Consider the following 27,686-nt stretch of genomic DNA (forward strand, 5'->3'; position numbering starts at 1 on the left):
ATTCTATCTGGGAAGTTGAAATGCTTCCACTGATGAAACAATTGCCATTGTATGAGAACTTAGCTATCTACTTGGTTTCACATTTTTTCAGAATGATATTCTTGGCAGTTTATAGATATCAAAACACATATGAAAATGCGAATTTTGAAATCAAATCTAGAAATTTAGAAATATACATATATGAAAATGCAATCTTTTAGTGCAACTTTTCCCTTTTTAAAATAGCGATTAATATGGGCATGAGGTTGAACAGGCTTATGGATGAACACATGCAAAAGGAACATGGATGAGATGTCCATTCTGTTGCCCATATGTATGACTCATGTGCAAAAAACCAAAAGCATCATAGCAGATTCCCTCCTCATACTACATGGCCAAATAAGACTCTTATCATAATGTGTGGCAGCTGATCTTAATATAACCACACAAATGTTAAGCCTCAAGCATTCAGGCACAGTTGTGTTACCTGAATTACATGGGTGAATTGTGTACACTATAGGGATGTCAGAGAATTCTGACAAAAATGGAAGGAGGTGTGGAAATTATTCACTTTTTCATCACCTGTCCAGAATGGAAATTAATCCAGCAGCTGATTGGTATTCACCGTTGCTTTCAGTAATTGATGACACACTCCAATTTGCACTGCATTTCCTTTGCTTTGAAATGAATGGGGTGTGATGACGCAATGGCAAGGTATTCAGATAATTATATAAATTGCACTGGTTATGTAATTTTGCTGCAGCAGACAAATAACACAGGTTTTGTCGGAAGACCAACTGCAGCAGAACAGAAACAGTACTGCATGTGACAAATGGGGGGGGGATGATGCCTTTTTACAATCCTTCTATATTGTTAAGTGCTTAATCAGAAGTCTTGAAAGTCAGAGAACCAACAGCAACAATAATAATGCATATTTTGATACTAGCAGCATAAAACATAATCAAAGAAACTTTTTATGCTTCAGAAAAAGGCCTAGGAAAATGTGTCTGAACTACAACGCAGAACAACTTGAGTTTGCATAGAGTCTTCCACACAAACTTTCTCTTGGAACACTATACAGAATCATCTAAACTAACATTTTAAAATTATGCAACTCAGTTGCAAAAAAACCCCCAAAATGAAAACAAATGATGAATAAATTAAAGTAGTCATAAATCCAATTAGAGAGAGAAAGAGAAATTAAGAAGTATAAGCAAGACCGGAATATGCATTTTTAAGAAGGGGTTTTATAACAAATCGAGAATTAATGAGGCAAAGAGATACCGGCACACTGGCATGTGGACTCTTGCTGTGCAAAGGAAATAGTATTGCCCTCCTCAGCTGACATCAGGGGAAGGTCACTGTGGCTTGAGGGGATTTGAGGCTCACGTGTATAGGCAGGGACTCTGCCCATAATGAAGCATGGAATTCAAACCGATACACCATTACATCCCTAACTGGAAATAATGTAGGTCCTTCCATTGGCTTGAAAAGTACCACTTCATCCGAGCTCCCTCAATGGGCAAAATTAACTCCACAGAGCCTTGGAACATAGCACAAATTATTATGATGTGAACCAGCTGAGGATTGGTACCTAATTTAATGTTTTTTGTAGGTGGTGGTTGTATTATTCTGACGTATGGAAGCATGATGTGACGAAGAGGCACTAAGGAAGCTACACAGACGTGCATATTAGAAAGATTTTTATGGAAGGAAGGACCTTCAAAGCAAAATTAGACGACAAATACAGCCCTTGTCCCAGAATTCTGGGAATGCTGCTTCCAAGTAGGTTTTTAGCCTCACTGGATAGCAGAGAAGAGCTTGAACGTCCATCTTGAAAGACTAGGCACCGTCTGGATTTGAGAACATATTACGTTGTCTGGATACTGGATCCCTGAAAAAAGAGTGGGATGTGTACCCACAGTTCAGAAAATTCTTGGAGAAGACTCTGGTTTGACCCCGAAACCCTGCGCTCTGAAGCAGAGATCTGGTCTGGTAAATTCTGTAATAAACCAGAATTGGGTGGTGATGGGATCCAGGGGGGCGGACATAGGGGGAAAGGCAGGAATGAATGTTTTTGGATGGACATCAACTGGATTCTCAAAAGCAAATAAGTGAGAGTTGTCACTGTAAATTAGGGGGGGGTGAGTGTTAAAAAGAAGCACATCAAGAGGCATAAGAGCTGCATGTTAGTGATTAATTAACCACTTAAGACTGCAATTCTATATACAATTACCCCCCACTCCACTGAACACAATGCGGCTCATTTCTGAAGTTGTGAAGCTCACTAGGTAACTTTGAGCCAGTTACTGTCTCTCAGCCTAACCTGCTTCACAGGGTTGTTGATGTGAGAATAAATCAGGGAGAGCCAGAACCATGTGCACAGCCTTGAGCACATGAGAGGATAGGTGGGATAAAAATTAAACAGAACGATCACATCTAGTTTGCTTTGCTGGTGTTTTATCAATACTTAGGCGTGCAAAGGTAAAACACTGCAGAAGAAGTCTTGCAATCTTTACCTCAGTATTGCTTTTTGGAATGTTTCATCAATGGGTGCATATGGAAACGGCCAGGGGTGGGGGCATGAATGAACATATTTGGTGGTCTGCACAAAACCTGGAAATATGCAACCATTAAGAATCCCTCATTCATTGGTTCCAATGCAGGCATTGCAAATCTCCATAACCCAGGGAGAAACTAGCTAAGGGACATCAACTTTTACCTAGGGCAATAGTAGCAGTGCCAGTGGTTCACTCTGATCTCCACACAGGTCTTCCATCAGCTTTCTGAACAACCATCTCTGCTTACCTGCAGATGTCTCCCTCCCTGCCTGCCTTCTCTCTATCTGCTCACATAAACAGCCTTCACTTGGCACTTTCTCTCTCAGCCCTCCTTTCTTTGAACTCGCTCAACTCCACTGAGTTATGTCCTGAGTAGTTAGTAATGGAGGTTTCCTCTGGGTAGCGAAGTGCAGATTCATGATGCTGTAAAACAGAGGAAGTATATGCCACGGAGTCAGCGTAAAGGAAAGAGGACTCTGGACCGCAAACTCTAATGATCTTCCACCAGCATACCAAACTTTTATTTGTTATGCCTCGTCTCAGCTGCCTTCAGTTAACCCCTTGCGGCAAGCACAGAGTCAGACACAAATTAAAGCCTCTCCAATGGCTTTTGCATTCACGACAAAACGTCTGCACTGTTTTCTAATGGGACTTTTGTTTTTCTTAGGGAAAGCTCCCACTGCTCTCGCTTATAGGTTGAGGCAAGAGGGGAGCAGGAAGAGATATTAGTTTTGCCTAGTTTTCTGCAAGAGTCTGTTCCCTCACTGCCACCCCACCCACCCCCCAAACCAGAGGCCTACTTAGCTATTCAATTTAAGTTCAATCTTTTGGGGGGTGGAGGTTCTTGTCAATGAAGTCAAACTGGGAGTCGAAAGAGCAAAGATGGTTTTGAGGGCCTTCTCTCTCTCTCTCTCTCTCTCTCTCTCTCTCTTGCTCTCTCTTAAGGGCTTCATTAAAAGCAGACAGTTTCTCTACCCTTTTAAGAAAACCTGTTATCTGATGACGTGAATTAAAGTCTCTCAAATGACTAATAATCATATCAAGGCTGCCATGTCAGCTTGTAGATTTGAATAAGAGGGCTCTGAAAACGTTTGCATGCCTCGATGTGCCGGCGCTAAGAAGCTAATGTGATAGCGCTGTCATAAAGCGCTGGGAAAGACAGGGCTTAATGTAATCTGTCATGTCATATGCTAATCTTCAGCCATTACTTGAGTGCTGTAAGTAAGTAGAAAGCATTTGGGAGAAATCCTTTTCAATTTCTCTGAGTACCACTTCTGCTGCTGGTCAGCTCAAATGGGTTTTTGTGCATTTAATGCCGAGCTCAAGTCAAGTTGGTTTAGGTCACACTTAATTAACCAGCCCCGCTGACGGCAGAGGGCTTGGTGCGGCACGATGGAAAATGGGTATTCCTGATACTGCCTAGCGTGTAAATATTTCATAAGTCGGAGGGAAAAGGAGACTTTCACAGTCCTTGATAGAGAGGATGTCCTTACACGGGGCGGGGGGGGGGGGAGAACAAAACACACGCTGTGACTCTTTAACAAGGTCTGGGGTGGGAGGGGGGGCTGTTGGGCCTGTTTTCCTCCTGCTTGTACATGTGAGCACAGTTTTCACAAAGACGATTATAAATAGTTAAAGAGATTTCCTTTTTGTAACTGGGAACTTTTAAATCACTCAATACAAGCTGCCACTTAGCCAACAATGGAGAGAAAAGGGGGTTTTTTTTGGGGGGGGGAGAGGGAGAGACTGCTTTCAAGTTGATGTACTTATTAATAAGGCCAGAACAAGTGATCAAAGGCTTGAGAGAATTCACTTCGCTTATTTGTTTTAGCAAATTGATACCAACATTTCTCGGTGTGCAGCAGGTTAAGAAAGGGGGGAGCAGGGAACCACCGGAAGTCGAAGTTCGTGGGAGACGAGAAATGAAACATATTAGCAGCAATGATCGGGAATTTCAGGACCATTTTGGCAAAATGGTGCTTGGAGGTCATTTTAATGACAGGTGCAGCACATTGAAATGAATGGCTTCGGGAGCAGAGTGTTTGATAGTGATGGGTTGAGATGGGGCACCTCTTGAAGACTTTGCCCATTCATCTTAGGTGATCCACACCAATAAATGGAAAATGTATCTCATATCGCCAAGAAAAGGGTGGAACATAGGAAGCTGCCTAATATGGAGCCGGAACATGATCCAAATCAACAGCATGTCCACTGACTGGCAGCAGCTCTCAGTTCTACCCGGGGAACCCAGAACCTTCTGCATGAAAGGCAGATTCTCTACCACTGAACTACTACATGTTGTTGTCATTGGCATCCATCTGTCTTGGGAGGCAATGGAGGAGTGCGCCTTTTGGAGGGTGAAGTCAAACTTTTTGGAGGCTGCAGGGCCTGCCGTGGCTGTAGAGACCGATACAGGAGAGACATGTTTTGTTGCAGCTGGGGCAGATGAAGGCATCCATACCCTCCAACATATATCCATTGAAAATAGGGACGCCCTATTCCATTAGGATGATTATGATTATGATGCAGCTTCCAACATAAATAAAAACACAGCAGTATAAAGATATATAAACTGCTCACACAATATCAGAGCAGTGTGGGGAGGGGGACAAGTATAAAGTACAAACCAAAACATAACACAATGAAAATAACAGTACAACACTAAAAGTGGATCAGTGGAGTGAATATACAGTGGTGCCTTGGTTTTCGAACGTCTCCGTTGACGAACATTCCGATTTACAAGTGCCGTAAACCTGGAAGTAAATGCTTTGGTTTTTGAACATACCTCGGAAGTCGAACATTCCACGCAGCTTCAGCTGAGTGCAAGATCCGGAGGCCTAGCTGTTGGCTGTTGAGTTATCAGATTTCGAACATTTCAGAACCTGAACAGTCTTCCGGAATGGATTGTGTTTGAAAACCGAGGTAACACTGTGTGTGTCTTTCTCACAACGCTTCAGGGTTTTTTGGGGGGTGGGGCCTTCCTGGCTTCATGGCTTTCCCCATATTTAGTAGAGTTAGAAATAATCAGTATAAATATTCTCGCAATCGTCCCTCACTGCCTGCAGTCTTGAGTCAAAGACTTTCCATTGTCCTGTTTGGTTCATTCTTCTTGGGAGTATTGCTAATGACTGGTCCAAGTTCTCCAGTCACATAAGGCCTCTGAGGACCTAAGTTCCCAGAAAAAGAAATACCCATTCAAAAACAAAAGGATTGCATGAACACTTAGTTTCATATGTGTCTCAGCTCGATTTCCCTGATCTCTGGGATCACCCACCTCAGAGCTACCCTATAGCAGTGGTGAGGAGCATCAAGCCTGGTGGCCAGGTGTGGCCCTCCAGGTATCTCTGCCTGGCCCTTGAGACTCTCCACAGACCAGACGCCCGCTCAGACCTGGAGCATGAGACATTTTTCATGGCTGGAATTTGTCCTTGAAAATCAACAATGTCTCTTGCTTGCCTCAACTGACAGCAGATAATGTTGTTTGAGTATGTGTAGATTTCAGTTTACTGTGCAAAGATATTAAAATTCACTGCTACACCTGCTTTTGCCTTTGGCCCCACCTACCACTGGCATATGGCCCCCAGAATGCTCCCCAGAATGGAATGTGGCCCTCAAGATAAAAAGGTGCCCCTACCTTATATGCATTGTCAGGCCAAGGGGCTTTGGGGGAGGGAAATAGCAGCTGCAAGTTTATGGCTGCCAGAAGATGCTCCAGGGGATGGCAGTGACGTCTGTTCTCCTCTCCCCAGCAAATTAATGAACTTTGTTCAATTTTTGCTGCTCATAACTGATGGAGGTGGGTGGATTAGACATTGAAATTATCGGAATCCTTGGTCACGGACCATAGTGACCTTTTATCCAAAGTATTAAGGTATGCTTAGCATGCCTACTCATACGAATTTGCCACTATGTACAGATTCCTTAGTTTATTATGTCACCTCCAAATTTATAACCCAGCGAAAATACACTCAACCAGAGAATGCAAACAAACCATTTCATCAAGGTTTAGGTCAAATAGTTTAGATAGATGGAGGGTCAGTAAACAAAGAAAAAGTACCCAATATGGTAAGAACAGGTAAAAAAAATGATTTCCTTAGTTTTCACTGAACTTTTAAGGAGAAAAAAGGGATAGATCCTAAATTTGTCATGGTTTATGGTCAATAGGGTATAGGAAATCAACTCCTGGTGACAATATTAAACTATGAATGTATTTGTGAGCACCTCTGCAGATAACTACCTGAAAGAAAGAGATCAATAACATAACAGATGAGAAAAAGAGAGTTTATTTTCCCATGCAAATGGAAACTCACTTAAATGAGTACAAAGTACAGACTAAGGCCGCACAGCAAGAGGTCTGTTGCAAGATTATCATTTTGAAAATATTTATATGCATTAAGCAATTCAGTTTATTTGACACAGAGAGAACAAATCAAGAAAAATGTAGAGCTGCTAAACCATTCGTTTTATTATTATTTATTATAAAAATCCAGGGAAACACCCACGACTGTTGTTTTTCTGTAGCAATTGAACTGTAGGCTTGGAAGACTTCTCAAAGGTCACCTGATCAGTCTCCCATTTGACAGGCTAATAAATGATTAATGCTTTGAGTATGGGGTGGGGGGTATCTGTTGAGATGGTTATGGGGAGGTGGGGATGAAATGCATTGCATCACCATTTGCCAAGAGGAAGAACAATTGGAAGGGGCAAAGCAGAGTGAGGCACTTACCTCCTGCCTCTTCCACTTTTCCCTCTTGCAGTCATGGACCTTGCATGTCCTTCATCAAGATCACAGGGGGTGGTCTCAAAACATGCATCCCACTATCTTGCTGAAGCTAAGCAGGTCTGGGTTTGTTCAGTGTCTGGAGGGGAGACCAACTGAGAACCACATGTATGCCACCTTGGATTCCGTGGCAAAAGATGGGTTAGAAAATGTAAGAAAATTGAATACATGTTTTTGGAAGGATCATACCTATGTGGTAGAGTGCATGCTTTGAATGCAGAAGATCCCAGGTCCAATCTCCAATATCTGCAGGTTGGGCTTGGAAAGGCTCCCTTTCTGAAACCCAGGAGAGCAGCTGCTGGTTAATGTGCTCAATGAATCAACGTATAAGGCAGCTTCTAATATTCCAAGTTTAGTCTCCAACTGGAAGGGAACCCTAAAATGTGGTTTACTACTGATGGAGACCATAGGACATTTTGAAAATCTACACAATCCTGGTAGTATCCAGCATTGGTATGGAGGTTACCCACATAACGGGAACACATGACCAGTTCTCACAAGTTCAAACTCCATTAGGGTGGCCAAATGTCCTAGCTGTTTGATGGGATCTCAGAGGACAGTCCTCTGTTTCAAGGTCTCTATGTGAAAGGCTGTTCAGTCCAAGCCTAAAGATACATATTCAGGGGCCTTGAACCCATCAGCAGTTAGTACTTGGACAGATGACTAAGCAAGCACACAGGTCACCTAGTTACCGTCTTCCCCTTTATAACGAGGTGTATTGCATTTCTCTGCATTATAGTAGATAGTTCTGAATTAGCATCTATACATATAGAGTGTGATACGAGTTAGTGAGAGCAGTGCATGCTTGCACAACAAGGTTTCTCTTTCCTCTCATCAAACCCTTCAGCCTCACTGTGTGGCCTCCAAACCTTCTGCAGATGGTTGAGCAACCCTCTGGAGCAGATTTTGGGGGAAACACAGGAGAATGTAGGAGGGCAAAGAGAAATGGGAACCTGGTGTATGTTGTGTGAACATGCTGACATCATTGGATATCATCCATAAAATAGCATATGCAACTTTTATGTAAATATATATCCTCCTTTGTCCTGATGTGGAGGTGGGCCATGTGGATGCAGAACCACCAGCCCATGGAAATGTTTTTGTTGATCTTCAGCAGGGCATCTAACATTTTGATCAGCCTTGAATCTGTCAGTTGCATGTTATCCATCATTTATAACATAACATTTAAAACCTATTTATTACAGTACTTTCAGGAAGTTCATAGTTTGTATGAAGGGGGGAAGTCCTGATCATGGTCCTCTTATTAATCAGATGAAAAACTGGATGAAAGGACTAAAATTGAATTTCCAAATATACAATACTACTAAATCTGAAGGGGGAAAATGAATTATGAGGAACAGCATAATCAGATACGGAAAGCCTTTGATTTTTGAAGTCCTGAACTAAAAGATGTTAAATGCATTTCAGATGAAGTAATAACCCATGAAGGAAACAAAAGTTTTCAAAATGATAAAATGCTACAGTCTACTGACCAAGGAAGAAGGATATGTTTTACCTAAATGATCTCTGTAAAAGAAATAGATTTGCTCAACAAACCAGGTGCCCCATAAAGTGAGCGGCCTACAATATCTTGGTTAGATTAATGATATGTTCGTAGAATGTGAACATTGTTAGTGATGTTACCCAATTTCATAATGACCCAGTTTTGAAATATGAGTTTGGTGTGCTTGTAAGCACACTTGTACCCTAAATCAGGACAATTCCCCCATCTCTCTTGTCTGGTTTGGACTGAAATCTAAGGCAGAAAAGAAGAACCTCTCCAGCATCCCCTCCCCTCACGTGGCCACAGCTGCTGCTGTGGTAACTGAAGAAAGTGGGAGATTGTCTCCCCACCCTCCCTCTAGGTTGATTAGGATGCTGCTATAACAGTGTCATAACAGGGACATGGGTGGCGCTGTGGGTTAAACCACAGAGCCTAGGACTTGCCGAACAGAAGGTCGGCGGTTCGAATCCCCGCAACGGGGTGAGCTCCTGTTGCTCAGCCCCTGCTCCTGCCAACCTAGCAGTTCGAAAGCATGTCAAAGTGCAAGTAGATAAATAGGTACCGCTCTGGCGGGGAAGGTAAACGGCATTTCCGTGTGCTGCTCTGGTTCGCCAGAAGCGGCTTAGTTATGCTGGCCACATGACCTGGAAGCTGTACGCCAGCTCCCTTGGCCAATAAAGTGAGATGAGCGTGACAACCCCAGAGTCAGCCACGACTGGACCTAATGGTCAGGGGTCCCTTTACCTTTACTATAACAGTGTCATAGATGCCATGGACAGTGGGAAATGCAATTTCCCTAGGTTCCTGAGAAAAGTGCATCCCTCAGCATTCCTTACGCCTATAACGCTGCTGTAGTAGTTTCTCAAGAACAAGGAAAAGGAGGAGCAAGGAAGAAAGGAGAAAGAAAGATAGCAGATGGGGAGATAGAGACCCCTTGTTCCCCAAAAGCCACCAGTGGCCCCACTGGGTCAGGAGGTTGGAAGGTTCATGAAGTAGAAGGTGGGGAAATGGTCCCAATGGATGAAAAGCATAACTGGATCTGGATCAGGCTCAGAATTAACCAAGCTGGTTAATTGTGGAAACTGCCCAGCCCAATTCCAACCAAACCGGGATGGGAGGATGTGTACATATTTTTGTGTAAAGAAGTTTTTAAAATGAGTGTATTGTGGCTTTGCTAGCTTAAGAAGATTGTAGGAAAAGAAGACCACTCTTGGGCCAACAGTTAAACCTGTGAGCAATTTGATAAGGAAAAAAAATGTTCTGATGTCCGGTCACTCAGGAAAGCCCAGCAGTGCTTTTAAGAACAAGTGCTCCCTCTGCCAACTGTGTTTCTAGACCAGGATCAGCTCAGATTGCCTCCTAGACGGAGGATGCATTAGACCCTTAATGCAAATGTGTACTACTTGCAAAGTTTGATTGTAGGCTTCACCTTGGTGATGGGAGTGTAGCATAAGCATCACCAACAGCCAAGCAAAGCTTTAAATTGTGTGATCTAGGTCCCAAAACTAAAGATCAGGTAGGACAGCCAGCTAACAGTTCTCTTCACAACGCCAGCCTAGCCTTCTGCCTGGCACATGCAGGAAGTTTTTGCTTTGTTTTTAACACTGGGGGAGCAGCCCAAGACTCAGTCCCAAACTTGCTGTCTGAAGGTACCGTCTAACAACAGATACATCACAGAGCGCTGCTGATTATAAACAAATCTTTCCTTCTCTAAAGGTACACTAATGGCCCCGGATTGTGCAGTGGATCAATGGAAGACATTATTGATGTATTATAACCATTTATAGTCTGCTCTTCACAGAAAGATCCCAAGGCAGCAAAATACATAAACATTTTAACCAAGAATTAGCAATATAGAAACCAAACCAAATACAAAAAAACACACACCAAAAAACCCATCAATAAAACCCACAATAAAATTACAGCGGAAAAGCCACAGCAACCAGAAGCAAAAAGAAAAGAAAGAAAGAAAGAAAGAAAAAAAGAGGCACTCTCAATCTCCCAATGGACTCCACCCCTCCCCAAAGCCGTCCACAGTGCACTTCGCGCTCCCCAAATGCATTGCCTTCATATATCATTGTGATGCACCAATGTGGAGCTCGCACTCCTGTTGCCCATTAACCTAATGCTCTGGGGGAAATGCAGTACTTTTCCATGTCCTCTGTCATTTGCTTCATGCTGTAACTTGGGTTGACTGGATCAAGGCTCTATGGTACAAAGTGAAAGGACCTTTAAGGCAATTCTTAGCCTCTCCTTAATGACAACTCCCTTTGCTCAAGTCACAACAGCTGCATGCACTTCTGGCATTGGTACAACTGGGAGTGCCGGAAAAGTGCCGAGAAAACAGGAAACAGCCTGGGTCTACTCTCTTTGCCAGAGATAGGGAAACCTTGGCCCTCCAATGATTGATGAACTCCAGTTCCCACCATGATCAGGGATGATGGGAGGACAACAGTTACCCCATTCCTGCTCTGTACCCATCGGGAAAGCCAGAAGAAAAGCTTGAACTGATACCAGAATGCTTCCTGTCAATGATGTGAGTTAAAAGATGGCTTCTGGTCCACTGATTGCTTCCTACCTTTGACTGGTTCTCCAAAGGCTAAGTCAGAAATGTTTCCAAACCTTGATTCTTTTGCCGTCAGAAATGTCAGGGGCTAAACTAGTCCAGATGTTTTTGGACTCTGAGCTTCATCAGCCCCAGCTAGCAGAAACAGTGGTCAGGTATGATGGGAGTTGAACTCCAAGAACATCTGGAGGACCACAGGTTAGCCACCCCGAACTAAACCTTGAACCTTCTACATGTGCTCAGTTATTGAGCTATGGCCTAAGTCAGGGTTAATTTACAATAAATACAGCAGTATTGTGACATGGTGTGTGTGTGTGTCTCTCAGCTGCTTAACCTGGAATGCAGAGAACCTTATTTAGAAAAGAAGCAGTAGCTAAAGTTTAGATTTCCAATTAAAGACAATCAAAGTAACAACATTTGCAAAAGGCCCTGGAGAGATTGCTAGCCAATAAGGAATCCTAATGTCTTCAACCCAGGTCCAAAAGTTAAAAGAGAGATCCGTTCACATGTAGCCTTCACTACCCAGAACGTAACTGAGCACTAGAAAAGTATGAAAAGTATGCAGGAGGGAATGGACATAGAACAAAAGACTCTGCATTTCTACTTCTTCCCTATCTCTCGCCATTTTATCATATCCATTGAAAGACATAGCAGAATCCATTTTAAAATACTGCATTTTTGTTTGAGTTGCATTGCTGTTGCTGAGATTCATTCTGTAAAGCTTCTCTTTCGCTCTCTCGTGTTTTCTCCCGGACCACGGAGGAAAACAAAGGAAAGGCCAGGTTTTTTAAAAAAATGTACTTATGTTCAATTGTAATTCAGCTATTAAATGGACTCTTATCATAGAAGGAATTGTGCTCAATTTCACGTTTTTCGAAGCGCAGGAGCATATAATGTGAGCTTACAAAAATATTATATTTTGCAGAATTGTGTGAGCTGTCAGAAGGGATCTCCTCCTCCTTTTTGTCTATTTCAGACTTCTCTGGAGAGCTTTCAGAATTATAGCACCAAACCTCGATGCAGTTGTTTATTTGGAGAATTTTTTAGTGCAAGCCATCTATAATGTTTGCTTTGAAGTAGTTTTATTGGTTACTTCTGTATTTGTATTAAAAATAACACCCCTTTTTTTGAGGGGGGGGGTCTTTTTCCAGTTCTGAAAACAATAAGCATGATCCAGTGAAAGATAAGCACTGTTTTTATTCCATGTTTCGGCACTTTAGGGGGTTGTATAAGATGGCCCTTGGGGTCCCCTTCAATGCTACAATTGAACGATTCTATGTCAACAGAAGTGCTAAGCATTTGCTTAAACATTTCTCATTGGAATCAATGGTGCTTAACAGTGCAAGCCTATACATGATCCAGACCCTGCGATCATCATCTGAAGCCCTTCTTTGTGTGCCTCTTCCACAAGAGGTCTGGAGGGTGACAACATGAGAACGAAGCTTTTCTGAAGTTGCTGCTGCTTGTGGAATGCTCCTGCAATGGTGCCTTCATTACATATCTTTAGGCACTAGGCAAAAGCATTCCTCTTCTCTCAGGCTAATTAAACCATCTATGGCCTTTTAATCTGTGAGTGGAGGGTGAGGGGGAAGGTATTGTTTTGTTACCATAGTATGAATTTTTCTGTGTTTATATTGTAACCTGCCCTGTGATCCCCAGATGAAGGGCTGTATAGAAATAATAATAATAATAATAATAATAATAATAATAATAATAATAATAATAAAAAATTATTTACATCCCACCCATCTGTCTGGGTTTCCCCAACCACTCTCGGCGGCTCCCAGCAGAATATTAAAATACTAAATAATAGTATATTAAAAACACAATAAAACATCAAACAATAAAAACTTCCCTAAACAGGGCTGTGTTTAGATGTCTTCTAAAACTCAGATAGTTGTTTATTTCCTTGACATCTGATGGGAGGCTGTTCCACCACTACCAAGAAAGGCCTCTGCCTGGTTCCCTGTAACCTCAATTCTCACAGTGAGGGAACCACCAGAAGGCCCTCGGAGCTGGACTTCAGTGTCCGGGCTGAACGATGGGGGTAGAGATAATAATAATATCTGCTCAAAAGCAAGTCTCAACATTTCTCCAATAAAAATAGGGACCTCCTATTCCATACCCTCCAACATTTCTCCAATGAAAATAGGGACGTCCTATTCCCTTGTTGTTTTATACCTTGCCCATCAGACTGGGTTGCCCCAGGTACTCTGGGCAGCTTCTAACATGTATAAAACATAATAAAACATTTTTTTAAACTTCCTCATACAGGACTGCCTTCAGATATCTTCTAAAGGTTGTATAGTTATCACCTTGGCTCGGGGATTGCATAACTCCATACCCTTCAACATTTCTCCGATGAAAATAGGGATGTCCTGAGGAAAAGGGGGACATTCAGGGATCAAATTAGAAACTGGGATGGCTTCTGTAAATCCAGGACTGTCCCTGGAAAATAGGGACACTTGAAGGGTCTGCTGGTGTGGCTGAGGAGAAGTAGGAGGGGGCAGTGGTAGGCTGAGATTTATGTTCACAAAGGATGGGCACAAATGTTTATTGTACAGTGGTACCTTGGGTTAAGTACTTAATTCGTTCCGGAGGTCTGTTCTGAACCTGAAACTGTTCTTAACCTGAAGACCACTTTAGCTAATGGGGCCTCCTGCTGCTGCCACGCCGCCGGAGCACAATTTCTGTTCTTATCCTGAAGCAAAGTACTTAACCCGAGATACTATTTCTGGGTTAGCGGAGTCTGTAACCTGAAGCGTATGTAACCTGAAGCGTCTGTAACCCGAGGTACCACTGTACTCCAAATCAGCAAGTTCAGGATCTTATACCAAGCCATATGCACAGGCCTAACTTCAGCCACGAGATCTTAAGAGGAATTGTGTCAACTTGCCATCTGGCTCTCCTGCTGGAGCCTCACGTTTCGCGCCATCATACAATCTGGCTTCCTTGAGGCAGTTGCAAAGTCGGTTCATGACCACCTGAGGGAAACCATGCCATCTGGAAGAAGGGCACATCACGAATCTGATATGATTTTACTGGACCAGGACACATCAGAACGTTTACTATAGACTCAAGCATGCCAGTAAAACTGTTTGCTTCCTATAAAGCTCTCCAAGCAATCAGAAGGCAAATGGAATTCTGATTTGAACTATTTATAGAAATTACTGAGTGATGCCACACACTGACCACCAAGTTAACATTTTGATTGTTTTTGCTAAGCCAAAACTGGAACGTATAGCTAATGCCACAGAATCAGGATTCAAGATGACTATAACAAATTGGAGGACTGGGCCAATACTAATAAGTCAGGTTCTACGCTTTGGCAAGAGTAACCAGCTGCACAAATAAACGATAACTTGCCAGTAGTAGATGTGAAAAGGATCTAGGGATCTTAGTAGGTGCTTCAGTTGAGATTCCTGCATTGCAGGGGGCTGGACTAAATGAACTTGGAGTCCCTTCTAACTTTACAGTTCTGGGAGAGCTGTGGAAGGGAAGATGACCAGGTCTTTTCATGCTCATCAGCAGAAGCACAGCAAGAGCTGGAGTTAAGAAAGGGGTGCAACTTAAAATCAAGTAATTTGAAGCCCAATCTGAATCAAAGCCAGATTAGTTCATTTTAGGTAGACTCATTCCAAAACTGAGCTGCATTGCTCATAAGAAAGCAGAATAGCTTATTCATTTGAGTAAGTGAAATAAGTGAAATTCCCTTGACTCAAAATTGTTTCTGACTTTGGAAGCACTCCTTGGCTGGTCAGCTCTGTGCAACTCAGTACTTTAAAACCTCCCATTTCGTAGTTTTGTGTTTACTTTTTAAACCACGTTGCAATGTCCCTTGACTCAAGCTGTGATGTGCACCAGATTATCACAACCTGCATTTTTTGAGGCCTAGGTTCTGTAGAACTAACCATTTACATCATAATGGGTGGCTATCCAAAGCGCTGCCAAAGAAAACTACCTTAACTGGAGCAGGCCAAAGTGCCTTTCTAATCAGGATGAAGTTGAAGATATGTGGGCTGTTGGTTTTGGAAGGGAAGTAGTTGAGGTTGATGAGTGGAGTGCTGACTTCTTTAAATGCTTGTTTCAAAAGTAGCTCCCAGACTGCGTCTAACCTCCTCCTGATTGTCTCTACATCCACTTCCTTCCCTCTCAACTTCCCTTTCTCTTGGTTCCGCTCCCCTTGGATGCCTTCCCAGGTCTGCTGATCGGCTCTAAACTTCTAAACTCTAAAAGCATTCCAGTGTCCAAAACTCTCTCAGTTCCTGTACTTAACAAAGAACTTCATCAAAGAAAACTGGGAGGATGTGCAATTCTGACCCAAACTTAATAACGAGCAGCAACAGAGGTAGACATGAACGATTACATCAAGAGGCCCCAGTTCAGTGAGTGCATGCAGGGCTTTCTGCTCAGAATAATGAAGTTAATATCCTTCCCTTGCTGAGGTTTGGAGAGAGCCTATATCATTGCCTCCCACAAAGTCTGCCCCGTTCACCCCACATGATTGGTCTGCCAGAACAGTCACATTAGATGCACTGTGGAAGCTATTTCAAAGCAGGGGTGCGAAACCTGTAGACCTTCAGATGCGGTCAAACTCCAGCTCCCATCAACCCCAGCCAATGTGGCCATTGCCACGGGTGATGAGCACTGTAGCTCAGTAGCATGCAGAAGACACCATATTAGCTAGTCCTGAAGTCACATTTTTTATTTCTAAAGAGATTCGTAATTACAACCGGAATATGTTAATAGCAAGGACCGCAATGTAAGATAACAGCACACATTAAAACAGACAGATTGTGCAGATTGGTGTCCAAAAGAGGCTGTGAAATTCAGATGTGCAGCTTCGTGCTGTGGACAATGGCTTCTTGTCACAGTGTTGCCAAACTGTTCATGTCATATTCCATTATTCGCCATTCCTATTATGCACAAAAGTGAAGGCTATGTTGTGTTTGTCCTAACCCACATCCATCATGGATTTTCTATCCAATGTAAGCCTCATAACCCACAATGAAAGGATAACTAGCCTCCAAGGTGAGAAGGGATTTGATTGATTCCCCATCTTTTCCCTAGGGCTGATCCCAATTTTCATTCAGTACAACATTTGGTGTTTTTGAAGGGTGAGATCACAGGCAATTCCTTCTGTATCTGGCTATGTCAGCCCAGAATGTGCTTTGTGTGCTCCTAGACTTTGCACAATAGGCTGATTGCAACCTAACACCAGAGAAAACATCTATTTAGCATATTTCTATTCTATGCTTCCTTTCCAGAACTGTCAACAGCATACATGTGATTTCATAGAATCATATAGTTGTAGTCTACTTAGTCCAACCCACTGCTTGGTGCCAGAAATCTAGAGAGAGACCATCCCCAGCAGATGCCGGTCCAATTGGACCTTTCCCATCATACCTTTCCCCGATTGTTCAACCAAAATCTACCCCCTTGTAAGTTTAGCCCATTGGATCTTGTCCTTTCCTTTGGGTGAATTCCAACATTTTATCCCCCAGGTTAAATCAGTTGCATAGCCAACTAAAGAGGCCAACTCACCCCAACCTCTGCTTTCTGAATATCCCCCTAACCACTGGCTTTGGGGCTCCATTGTTCGCATCCATCTGTCTCTGGAGACAATGGAGTGTGCCTCAAGGGGGTTAGCAGCACCAAAGTGACCTCCCTGGGGCACAAGCCTGGACAGTGTGTATGGAGGTCCTGGGCTGCCCAGATGACAAGATACCCCTCTCGACCTTGCTGATATAGTCCAAAGGAAAGCAGAGCAATATGTTTGGAACCAGCTTGGCTGCAGGAGTTACTGGAAAGAGGTGTATAAGTCTTAGGGACTCCATTCCGGATTTGTGTAGGATTCCTTCTTAGCCTTTTCTTCTCCTGAAGATATCCCACCACACATCAGAGGTGGGGGTTCCATACAGATAATATATTTAAGGCACTTGACTTCCCCCAAATAATCCTGAGAACTGTAGTTTGTTAAGGATGTTGCAAATTGGAGTTCTGCAAGGAGTAAACCACGCTTGCCATGATTCCTTGGGGGAAGCCAAATATATATTGTATACATAGCCTGGATCTACCATCTCGAGAACAACTATTTGCAATAGCAATCACTTCTGTCAACGCTTGCCAATGCAGCGATATCACAAACACTGCCTATGCGTAAGTATCATAAGGAACAGAGAAGGAACCCTGACAAGCGAAAAACAATGTTCTGGACTGTATGGTACTGGAGTGAGCAATATGTTCAGCATTGAGAGCAACTTTGAAACTGTGTCATAAGCCAGAGGGCTGCGTATAATTTTATGCTTCTTTTTATTATTAAGCATTTATGTAGCATTTTAATTTGCATACTTAATTGTATGCAATTAATACTCTTCACACAGAAGACTTCATGAATTCTTCAGTTGCCAAACAAGTTGCCCATATTCTAACCTTCTTGCCCTCAAACTTTATATATATATATATATATAAAAAAACCTGAGTTGGCTGTTACAAAAACTAATGAAAGGAATTATCTAATCATCATTATTTGAAACTCAGTGGAATGGAAAATGATAGGTGGAATCCAACTAACTCTTTCCAACAGTGCAAGGATTTCTGCTTGCACAGTGGAACTCCCTGCTCCTCCGCCACGCTCCCTACATCTGTTCTGGGGTTCCTCCGACCCTCTGGAGCAGATTTCAGGAGGACCCAGAGTATGGAGATGGGAAATTCCACACTGCAAGCTGAAATGCACAGACAGAATGAGTTTCTTGGATATTGCCCAATAGGGATAGAAGGATCTTGATTTCTCTTGATTTCTGGCTTATTTACTCTCCATTCACACATCCCTCTGTGCCTCAAACCTGATGGTCTAGTGTGAAAACATGAAGATTCCAACTCATTCACATGTGGAAATCCTTACTACAGCCGTCGAGGGATGTTCATGTATGTGTGAACCAGTGTAATCTCACTGATAACAAATGCAGGCAGAAGAATAGGTGTGCTGGGTGAAATTGCTCCAGCTGTGTGACTTTTCGCCTGTCTTGATTCTCTAAGCCATTTCTGTTTTTCAGTTCTCATGTTGTGTGTGTTAAACAAAGCTAGACTAACCTTAAACCTTCCCCATAAAACAGGACACCATGGCATCAACAGCATTCATTGTGCATCCCATATCTCCAGGTTCCTGTCAGCTACATGTCACCCACAATGCAAACACCAGGAAAATATGAAATAATAATTTCATACATCATCTATGTGCACGAGCCAGTCAAACATTCAATACAAATTCAAACTGCAACTACACAATAAAGGAAATACCCATCCAAATAATATTTCAAATGATTGAAAGCCTTTTGATTTTGAAGTGTATTCTCTTAAGCTAAGTGGTCCCCAAGACCATCGAGAAAATTCAATTGTTTCATTTTAAAATGTTTCTGCCCAAAATTATATCAAATCCTAATGTCTCCGTAGAAACACATGGGATTGGATTGCTGAGTGGGCGCCTGATGTCAGAGAAGAAATCTAATTTTCCTATGGCATTTGCTCATACTGTCTCAAAATGGATAAAATTTTAATGGGCAATTTTCTGCAGCAGGTCGCAAGCCATTGTGCTGGGAAGATGTGCAAAAGTGCAGTTACTGTATGGCACGAGGGGTGGGGGTGGGGACTCGGGGAACAAAAGACAGCTAGAAACGGGTCTAGCACTATAATTCAAGGCATATAAAGGTATGCATACCTATGACATGTCACAATGTAAAAGACATGTTTTATACTTCTGCTAATTATAAGAGATTGCTCCTATCCATTTTATTTACATGTTAAAAGAGCAGCATATATTTAGTCTGGAGAAAAGGAGATTAGGGGGAGACATGATAGAGGCCTTCAGATAACCGAAGTAGGGCTGGGGGGCTGGGAGATTTGATTCAGTTCACATTTAAAGGTGGATCTAAAGTACCTGATTCACACATTTTGAAACGAAAACACGGCCATCCTTTGAAATTCGCACTACTCCGAATTTTTCAGGGCCGTTCTCCAGTCATGTAAGTTGTACAAAAATGCATATACACTCTAAAATGCATGTATGGATGAAAATGGTATTTCAGAGGTGCATTGTATTAGGGGAAACTTTAGCAGAAATTTGCATTAAATGCAGATAAATTTCCATGAGCGCTTTTTAATTTGTTCTTATTTTAATTGCAGACATGAAAATGTGGAGCAATGGAGTTCAGGAAGGGGAGAAGGGGGCTGGTGGCTGTTGTAGATAGACAGAAGGCAAGGAAGCTCCTATCCAGATCACCCTGCTTCACATCTTGAGCTTTGTTTAATGACAAAATCAGGAAGTTTGGCCACCATCACTGTAGTGAAAATAATATCCAGTCCAGCTTCAAGAGACCATGAGAGCTGGGAGTGTATGGCCTGCTGATGTTTCAGCTCCCATCACCCTGGAAAGCATGCCAATGTTTGAGCAAGATGGGAGTTGTAGTCTGACAACACCTGCCTGCTGCCACGTTGTTTCTGTTGGCTCTCTTTCTCTGCCACTGCAGCAGCAACTAGGCCTCAGCCTCATCAACCTTCTCATGGCCTCCAGCACAAGTCCCCTTCCTGAGAATGTGGGTCGTGGTTCTACCTCTGCCCACAGAAAATGCTTAGCTGTATCCAGTGATTTTTTTCTACAGTGGTACCTCAGGTTACAAACGCTTCAGGTTACAGACTCCGCTAACCCGGAAGTAGTACCTTGGGTTAAGAACTTTACCTCAGGATGAGAACAGAAATCGTGCACAGGTGGTGCAGCGGCAGCGGAAGGCCCCATTACCTAAAGTTCTTCCTCAGGTTAAGAACAGTTTTAGGTTAAGAACAGACCTCTGGAATGAATTAAGTTCATAACCAGAGGTACCATTGTATTTTTAAAAAATGTTTAGAGGTACTCTCATTTTCCTACTCATATTGACATACTGCCCCTCAATGAGGCCAAACTTAGATTCACAAAATGTTTAGGGGTATGCGTACCCCTGTGTATCTTCAGAAAAAAGCACTGTCTGTATCTTAGCGGTTTTCTCTTTCTTTGAAACATTAATAATGTTGCTTAGGAGCTTAGGATGAAAGGAACTCCACAACGTTTGCCCAGGAAAGGTACACAGGATTGCAGGGAAGTATAGTTTCAATAAGGTACTAACTTCCACAATAAGAAATCCTTATTCTAGGCCAAGAGGATAACGTGGATGACACAATCATTAGGCAGTTACGTTCAGGGTCATGTCATGCAAAAAAAATATAATAAAACCATAGCTGATGTCGATGACTCAAAGGTGCTGACTAGTAATGAAGAATTAAAATTTTAAAAAAATACAGCTATGACAGAAACCACGATGTAAATGGCCTCTTTTTTCCAGGATGACAAAAATGTCATATCAGGGAGGGATGACTTTGCCCATTAACTGTATTAATGTTATCACTTAATATTCACAACAACATGCTTGTTCTAAAGAGTTCTTATCTGACTAGTTTGCCTTCAGAAGATTGGGCTATTCATCATGTAGGGCTTGGGTCATATTAAGAAAACTACAAATGAGCATGCCCAAATGCTTGTGTTAACAGTTGTACTTGTCTTCAAATATATAGGAAAATGTGACATTCTGGAGCCATATGGTACCAGTATTAGTTGATCAACCACAGAGCATTATTTATTAGGAGGTGCATTTATGACATGAGTACTACAGTCAGTTCCATAACTGAATCTACAGTAGCATCCCAATTCCCTGCCTATTAACATTAGGCAGGCATCCTCAGCACACTGCTTTTAGACACCTGCTTAAAAATGAATTATCTCAGCAAGGCTATCCAGACACATAATTTAATTATGTGCGCTTGTTTTTAATATTTCCTGATTTAATCTGTGTTTTATTGATACTTGTTTTATATTGTTTTATGCAGATTGCTTAGAAAAGGGGTAGTCAATGTGTTGTTCTTCAGATGTCTTTGGACTCCCATAACCCCCGGTCAGCATGGCCAAGGTTCAGGAATGATGACAGTTGCAGTCCAAAAACTTCTAGAGGCCACTGGAATTCCTTTATCTCTGGTGTAGTGGGATATTGACAATATTAAGCTGTTTATATGATTCCCCCCCCCCTAAATGAATCATGTTGTTGTTGTTGTTTAGTCGTTTAGTCGTATCCAACTCTTCGTGACCCCATGGACCAGAGCACGCCAGGCACTTCTGTCTTCCACTGCCTCCTGCAGTTTGGTCAAACTCATGCTGGTAGCTTCGAGAGCACTATCCAACCATCTCGTCCTCTGTCGTCCCCTTCTCCTTGTGCCCTCCATCTTTCCCCTAGCTGGAAGCAAGGGTTGTTGTGAGGCTAAACTGGACTTGAACAAACAACTCCAGAATGGGTTGCATGGTACTATGCTAGGTCATGCTTTGTTCCTGTGACAGAAACCTTTGAGAGCCCCGTAACAAAAGGCCCAACAAAGCTGACAAAAGGAAAACTGGACAGAAATCCATAGACTATGGATTGTGTAAATCAAAACTATCTCATGCCTTAACATGGTCTTCACCAAGACAGGTTGAGAAATATCTTCACAAAACTCTTAGCAGAACAAATGCTACTGGGTAGCAGAACAATTGCTACCAAAACAAATGCTATTTCCGTGCAGTATTTATTTTCCTTTTCAGGGGGCAATTCCTTACCCCAGAGATGGCAGGAGCATCTAGTCTTAGACAACTGTCTCCTGTCTAGGTGCAGACAGTTTAATAGTGCCTCCGCTCATACAGGACTTTCAGATGGGTGGCTCCTAGCACTAATAAATCATTGCTGCTGCCCTGTAAGTTACAAGAAGAATTGCAATGGACTTTCCGGGCTATCAGAAATATTTAAACTTGTCTTAACGTTCCCGCTACCACGTTGCTGCCACACCAGTGGGCATGACAGAGTTACTGTGGTGGGTGTGGAAGGAGAAGGTGCATTGTTTATATATATACACAAATGCTTCAGGTTACAGATGCTTCAGGTTACAGACTCTGCTAACCCAGAAATAGTAGCTTGGGTTAAGAACTTTGCTTCAGGATGAGAACAGAAATTGCGTGGTGGCGCAGTGGCAGCGGGAGGCCCCATTAGCTAAAGTGGTACCTCAGGTTAAGAACAGTTTCAGGTTAAGAAAGGACCTCCAGAACGAATTAAGTTCTTAACCCAGGGTACCATTGTATATATATTCAAGGCTTAGTGCTTGTTAATTTAAGCATGGCTGGCAACGCAATGTCAGAAAACCCATTGCTGCCCACAAAATTCCCAGCACTGCCCACAGAATGTGAAAAAACCAAACCCTGAAGCATCACCCCGCAGGATGAGTGCTGCCACACAACAGATGTTCAGTGGCAACATCGATGCTGTGTGAGGGAAGGAGCTCAGCATTGACACCTTCTGTTCTTGGTCAGATGTAGGTTAAGGAGATACAATGTATGTTTAATTAGGGTTTTTAAAAAACCAAATTAAACATTGGCTGCATCCCCAAACTAATTCAGGACCAGATCTGGGGTGGGTTGGTTCCTGAGTTGGCCTGGGGCAGGTCAGCCTGATGGGAGTGTGTGACCCAGATGTGGGCAAAGGGTAGGGGGGCTGTGAACAGCCCTACTAAATCTGTAGAGTGGGAGCAGTCATAGACGAAGTACCTAGTAAATATGTGCAAGATGTTCCGGAGATGTGCAATGCTACCCATTCACTAAGCTGCTTTAACATGCCCATTTGGGCTTTAAGAGGGGAGGGTGGAAGAAAAATTAACTGAGTACAAACTTGCGGATTGACAGCGCTGCCGACAGAAGCCCTCTATTTATCTAAAGTGCAGCACACCTGCTGGGCAAAACGACAGCTAAAATATAGAAAAGCTGCTCGGCAAATTTTATTTATAGTCATAAGGCCTGGTGGTAACGCAAGTGACTGAATTTTCTGTTGCATACAGTTTCCTGATTGAACTTCCCTTTTGATAGTTTCTCTCTCACCCCCACCCCACTTCCTATTTTTCCTCAGTTCAGAAAGAGGATTCCCATCACCAAACTCTCTGTGCTGTTCTAATAAAGCTAAGATAAGTAGCAAGCTGCTGCAGAAACATCTTCAGATGGTGCAAATCTCAGTCAGGAGTAGGCTGATATATTTTCGGCAACTCCCCCTTGAAAGACTGACATGTGTGGAACTTGTCTGAGATTATTTCACTCATTTGGGCCTCCTAGAAATGTTGCTGCTATTGAGGTTGTCTCCCCTTCTTGCTTTTCACAAGGCCTATAAAATTCATTTATTTGTGATGGCATTTGGGTGACTGATTGAATGATTGATTGACTGACGGCTTTTAGTGCCTGCTGTGAAAATGTCTTTTGGTGTTGCATCTAGATTGGGGTTGCAATCCTAAACCCACTTACCTGAGAGTAAGGCCCATTAAATTCAACAGGACTGAGTAGACATGGTGAAGATTGCACTGTCAATCATGCTTAGAGCTGACCTATTGAAATCAGTGGGACCTTAGTCATGACTAACTGAAGTCCCATTGACTTTAATGGGTCTACGCAAGACATGATAAAATCCACACATGACCCACTTTATTTAAATTATGCCACAGTCCTATACTTACCTGAAAGTAAGCTTTACTTCTGAGGACCACAGTCTTCATTCTGTTTTAATTTGGGCATGAATATGTTTTTTTGTGCACCACTTTGAAGCAGAAATATGATCTAAATAAATAATCTTTGAGATCATAAAAGTGATCTAAATAAATACACATTCCCTTGAAATTCCTCAGATGTTTCATCTGGGATGGAGCCCTAATTTGCTTTGAAATTTGCTTTAGGTGAGAGTTTGGCAGCTAACAAACTTAAGCTAAATAATCGATACCACAACCCTTTTTTACAGTTGGACATTTCATTGACAAGGCTTCTTGGAAGAGAGGAACAGGAACGCCTCAGACAAAATATCTAAAGGACTTCAAAAACCAGGGAAGTCTGTACCATTCCTGGTAAGTTTTTTGGACAAAAATGTTCCTGAGGATTTACTAGCAGGCCAAGCTGGTAGTTTTATTATTTTTCAGCCTCTGCACTGTTGCCTTTCTATTTCATCCAGACTTAATGTCATTAGTCTTCTTTTGCAGAAACCCGAGCATTCATTTTCTAATTTATCTAGATGATATCCTGACAGCAGCTCCCTTGATCGAGACTTTACCATTTACATATCTCCCTCTGTTAATCATCCTCTGAAATGAGATTTAGAGTAAAAAGGAAATAAATCAATCCTGACTACCTTCATATTGGTAGCATTCCTAGGATCATACCTGTCCACCAGAAACTGGGCTTTTCAGAAACATGCTGCTAAGGAATTGTGTCCTTGTTTATCTGTTAGCTTTGAGTGGTGTGGATCCTTCCCGGAACAAAGTAGATTGGTCATCTTGCAACGTTTACTCCAATTAATAACGTATGAGTAAAGGATTCCAGGCCCTGCTCCCCAGCTCCATCAATTGATAGTGTCTCTGTGTGTGTGTCATAGAAGGCTTGGAGGACACCCCAGCAAGAAAGCAAGAACAACCTCTTACCCAGAGATTCAACTAAGACCCGTGCCACCTAGTGACTAAACTATAGAATGGCATTATCCACCAAGAAAGAGCTTACTAGTTTCCTATATGCAGGTCATTTTCTTGTGAAGATGACATGAGAAATCAGGGTGGGCTGCAGGTTGTTGTTTTTTGTAGGACCTTCAGCACAGGTGGTTTGTGCAGACGTTAATCAGCATTGGTGGCAAGATGGACCTATGCAGAGCCACACAACACAAATTTCAATGGCTGAACCACTGGCAGACCTACATTTTTGGTGCCCTGAAGCTTGAACTGTTACGGGGAACCCTTCGCAACCAGCAACGAGGTCTGGTTAACCACTGTTATCGTCATCAGTGGGGTTATTCCATGACAGATCACCAAACCTTTAAAACATCTGTGCTATTGACTCTCAAACTTTGGGGTTGTTGAAATATATACAACAAAAAAATAATCAATTTGAGTAGTGCAACACAAATTGGGTCTACTAGACCCAAAATTTTAAAGCAATAAACTAATTTCACTTTGGGCCCCCCTCCAGGATTAGGGGCCGTGAAGCTTAAGCTTCATTAGTTTCATAGTAGATCTGTTCCTGGGCTGAACCATGTGCCTCCCGATGCTACTCTCTGGAAACAGTCCTGCAGATAGGATTGGAACCACCATAAAATGATACATTGAACTCTCAATCCACAGAGCCGTTCCCGGAGGATACCATGGTCAGTGGTATCAATGGTATCAAAAGGTTGCACTCCTCTTCTGTCTCCCAGATCAGTTCGTAGATTAGGGTGACCAGGCCAAACACAGGTCTGAAGCCAAATTGAAATGGGTCTAGACCAGGGTGACCAACTCTAAAGAGACTGCGGTCTACTCACAGAGTTAAAAACTAGCAGTGATCTACCCCATTTTGGGGGGTTCAGGGAGGAAAGCCCTGTTTTGGGGGGGCTGCAGGTTGAGCCAAAGTTGTAGAGCTTCTTTGGGGGAAGTCAGTGATCTACCAGTGATCTACCACAGGCGTCCAGTGATCTACCAGTAGATCACGAACTACCTGTTGGACGTGCCTGGTCTAGACAATCCATTTCCTCCAAGCATGTCAGAAGCTTCTCAACCACCAGCAATTCCACAACCTTGTCCCCCGAAGGACACATTAGCCACCAGGCAGTAGTTCTGAAGTACCTCAGTTTTACACACACACACACACACACACACACACTCACACACACATTCCCCAATTGTAACTCCATTTTAGAGATCAATCAATAGATAGGCGTTTACTTCCTCCCCACCAGGACTCACTTCTTTTAGCCTTGCTGATGCACAAGAAGCTTAAAACCTGTGGAGAGTTGCTTCTTTGCTTTTTCCAGATGTCCCTCCCAGCAGAAACATGAGCTTTTCGACTTGCGGAATTCTCTAAAGTAAGCCCCCATTTCCCCTAGACAGAGACACTTGGAGGTCACAGGGAAGAGCCTCCCTCAGGTTTCTTAGTACATGAAGAAGTTGCTGCTCCACTTCTTCCAGGCATCTCCCAAAACATAGCATACACAATCACCACAGGCACTGCTGATAACACAGGAGTCTTTGGAGCAACCATCCAGATTCCGCAGCAGTCCCTTGTATTCAAAGAAATGGGCTATTCTGCCCCTCTCAGTGCTCATGTCAACAGGAAACAGACCTTCACTACAGAAGTCCTGCAATTGTTGCAGAGGTTTCTGGGACAATCTCTCATTCCTCAGTGGAGATGCATGGAGTAGCCAGTGGAATGTGGCTTCCTTTGCCTTCTATTTGTTTTATTTGCACCAGGCAGAAGCTGCTAACCAAGAGCAGTTTTCATCCCAATACCAACTTGGGGGTGAATGGATTTCACCATGATTTTTGTGTCAGGTGAAAGGATTTTTCATGGCAACACCCAAATCCTGATTGGTACTCCAACACCAACAGCTTCAACTAACAAAAACATCCGAGATGTGTGACATGCGCATCTCATATATTATCCAGTTTGGCCCACAGATCCTACCTTGATATGTAACCCAGCCTAGATTTTGCAATCAAAATCAGCTGTGGGAAAGTTTAATTTAAGGGTGGATACAGAACATTAAACATTTGGGCTTGTATTCTCCCTCCCCCCAAAAGAAATTCAAATAAATTCTTTCGGGATTGGTGTCTGACTCCTAAATTGACATGACTTAATCATACAATTAGCATTTGAATCTGGCATAACAATTGCACGTTGCACAGGTGTTTGAATTTAAGTGTGAAAAAAACCTGCCACCTTGGCTGTCAGTCAAGTGGCACATGGGTACTATGACATGCTTCAATCACATTTTGTCACAAAGCCATAATTTGGTTTCATGGCCAACAGCAAGTGTCAAATTAAGCAAGCGTCTTCTCTATGGTGTGTCCCCAAGATCCTTTCATAGTGTTCCCTTTAGCAATGCCTTTCAATGTGTAGTTTTCATTTTGAATGTTAGGGTGATGTGAGATAGGGGCATAAATTCAAGAACTTCAGCTTCAGTGCATGCTCTCACTAAACTTTCCAGCACTTCCTGTTTCTCACTTTAGCACAAACAGGAAGTTTGTGCAATTAGGCATGCAATTAGGCGATATAAAAGATATATCGCTAGATATGGGCTGAGGATAACAGATTTGTAGTAAAAAATGGAAGACAACCAAAACTGAGTGCAAGTTGCAGGTTGTTGAGGGGATCAAAGGTAATTACTTTATGCACACCATCCTATGTTTCTTGGAAGAATAGGA

This window comes from Podarcis tiliguerta (assembly GCF_965153285.1).
Source record: "Podarcis tiliguerta genome assembly, chromosome: 6".
NCBI classification, from domain to species: domain Eukaryota; kingdom Metazoa; phylum Chordata; class Lepidosauria; order Squamata; family Lacertidae; genus Podarcis; species Podarcis tiliguerta.